We start from the raw sequence: 3,021 nt of genomic DNA, 5'->3' as shown, positions 1-3,021 counted from the left end.
GGTCCACACTGCTTTTATGAGCTGTAACAGTCACTGCGAAGGTCTGCAGCTTCACTCCTGAAGCCAGCGAGACCATGAACCCACCGGGAGGAACGAACAACTCCAGACGCGCCGCCTTAAGAGCTGTTAACACTCACTGCCAAGGTCTGCAGCTTCCCTCCTGAGCCAGCGAGACCACGAACCAATCAGAAGGAAGAAACTCCGAACACATCGGAACATCAGAAGGAACGAACTCCGGACATGCCGCCTTTAAGAGCTGTAACACTCACCACCAGGGTCCGTGGCTTCATTCTTGCAGTCGGTGAGACCAAGAACCCACCAATTGTGGTTACTGTATCAATATAATCAGCAAATTATCTGAGAAGATATTTTAAACATTTCACATTTCTATAGTTAGCACAAGCAAGAATTATCTGGCACCAAGTTACTAAAATAATTGTCATTTTTACTGCCAATTTAAAATCATAACTTTATTTAAGAAATTCATCTCTAAGAAAATTAAAGTGTTTATAAGTATAACATTTGTTATATCCAGTAGGTGGTATTTTACATAGTCAAGATGATAAGAGAAATATTTATAAAATTAGATAAACAAAATGCAGAATGTTGATTACCAGTATGTCAAAGACAAATCAAGGAAAAGAAATGCAAAAATTAGAAGTGCTCACTGGTTAATAGTGCTTTGCTTTGAAAAAGTCAGAAATAATTATATTCCAAGAAATAAGCTATGATGCTTAAAGTGTAATTAATATTTTGTATCTTTTTAAAGCCAAAGCGCATTTTTGCTTTAGAGAAGACGATTCTGTCTTTCACATGATTATTTTTTCTTTGCCCGGAACAGAACCTCAGTTTAAGCCATTATTTGAATAATAGATTTAAAAATCTAACATTATTTTCCCCATAGGATGTTTTCATTTTAGTACATAGGCCTTAAAATGGTAGATGACTAACTAATTATAAAGGATTTGTAGATTAGCAAATGCTAATTTAAAATGACTGTCAACAGAGTCTAAAACTACACTCAAGATTAAAAATTACTAATATGATTCTTCTGTAAGGTCAGACTGCTTACTCAATAAGCTATCATACAAACCAGAGAAGAAACCATAGTGTGTTCTTTCAAGGTTTTCTCTAGTTGCAAAGCCTATTCTTTTCATCAGTCCTTTTTCAGTTGTTTGGCTTTTGCGATATTTTCTTGATGTTTTTGTTTCTTCTTTTGATCCTTTTTCCTGGCTTCAATCATTTTGAACAGTTTCCAGATGTATGACATTTCCTAGGATCAGTGGAATAAGGGCCAAAATCAGTTCTAAAAAGCTGGAAGGGTCCTTTGCACATTATTCCACAACATACTCAGCCCAAGTCTTTATATTAGACATCTATTTATTAGTCCTAAGAAAACATATGCTTGAGAAATAGCCTCTAATTTTTTTTTCTGGGATTACTAGTGAGACAATCAAAATTTCAGATGAGCATTTGTTGTTTGTTTCTCTTGTAGTTCTACCATATACTTCTGAGAGAAGGTTTAAATTTGCCTGTGAATCTCAATTTGGGGCTGAAATTTCAATTAGAGACCAAATGAAAGTGCCTCTCCTACTTCAGGTATAGATAATATGCCTTCATCTTTCTAAAAGGGGTAGACAGAGCTTGACCTGTGGACCAGACCTATTTAGCACCTGAAACTGCAGCTGGTGGCACTCCTGCCATCTGCACTCTCTCCTTTTTTTTTTTTTTTCCTTTCTTGAGTTTACCCCTTTGTTCACGCCTTTCCCTCCTTCAACATAGCCCCTCACACATGAGATGGTTTTCATTTCTAAACTTTGGCGTTCATGGCAGATGTGAGCCCCTCAGTCCACAGCAGACCCTGCAGGGCCTCATGATGCATAGGGTCTCTGGGAATTGGGCCTCATCTTGCCATGCAACATCTAATACCCTGGCACCGTGTCCACTTGCATTGAGCACAGGGAGGGAACATGGCAACAGCTACTGGCAGCTTTCCCTATGTCATGTACTGAGCCTGGGACCCAGACTTCCACTCCCAGCTCACCTCCAGACTAGAAGCAGGAAGGTAGTTTGCTTTCATTTTGGAAAGGCCATTTATTTAGACACAGAATTCTAGGTTGACAATGTTTTGTTCACAGTACTCTAATGTTGCATTTTGTTTACTTTGCATCATTTCTGATGAGAAGTCAACTGCCATTCTTAACTTTATTTCTCTGTATATCAGGCATCCTTTTATTCTGGCTACTTTAAAGTTTTTCAAATTAGCACAAGTGGAGGTGCTTTGGTATGATTATATTTATTCTGCTTTTATTTGTTGAGCTTCTTAGAACTGTGAGCTTATAATTTTCGTCAAATACGGAAAATTTTCAGCCACTATTTCTTGATTTTTTTTCTCGTTACTCCTACTTTTCATTTTTGGTCTCTACTTATACCATATTTGACTGCTTAATATTTTCCACAGGTAACTGATGATTTTCGTTTTACTTTGTGCTTAATTTTTATAGATTTTATTTCTTTGTCTTTTAATTCACTTGTTTTTCCTTTTGTAGTGTCCAATATGCTCCAGTGTCTAATTTTGGATTTTTTTCTTTAGGAATTCTATTTTTGTCTGTTTTTTTATATTATCTTTTCTCGTCATGTTTGTAATTTCCTTTATATTCTTGTCATGTGGAACATATTTCTAATAATTATGTCAATATTCTTTTCTGTTACTTTTATCATTTATTTATGAGTTTGTTTTTATTGATTTATTTTTATTCCAGTTATAGATAATATTATCCTGCCTCCTTGCATACATGGGAATGTTTTATTGTGTTCTAGATTATGTCATTCATGTTGGACATTTTTGTATTCCTTTAAAGAATGTGGGGCTTCGTTCTGGCAAGCAGTTATGTCACCTGAGATCTGTTGATTCATTCAGGGTTTTCTTTTATGTTCTGATAATGCTTTTCAGTCTTTTTTCCTAGACGAATCAGTCCTACTATTGAGATGAGACCATTCTAAGAATTCTATCTAATGCCC

The 3,021-nt window shown here is 36.0% G+C and overlaps 1 pseudogene; it reads right to left on the bottom strand.

Moving 5' to 3' along the window:
- Window positions 1-1,156: 1,156 nt before the first annotated feature.
- On the bottom strand, window positions 1,157-1,376 carry LOC107976501 (small integral membrane protein 15-like; annotated as a pseudogene).
- Between the last annotated feature and the right edge of the window lie 1,645 nt (window positions 1,377-3,021).

Source organism: Pan troglodytes, chromosome 7 (assembly GCF_028858775.2).
Source record: "Pan troglodytes isolate AG18354 chromosome 7, NHGRI_mPanTro3-v2.0_pri, whole genome shotgun sequence".
Lineage (NCBI taxonomy): Eukaryota > Metazoa > Chordata > Mammalia > Primates > Hominidae > Pan > Pan troglodytes.
The sequence above is the reverse complement of the archived record's forward strand: the minus strand, read 5'-3'. Positions and strand labels throughout refer to the sequence as shown.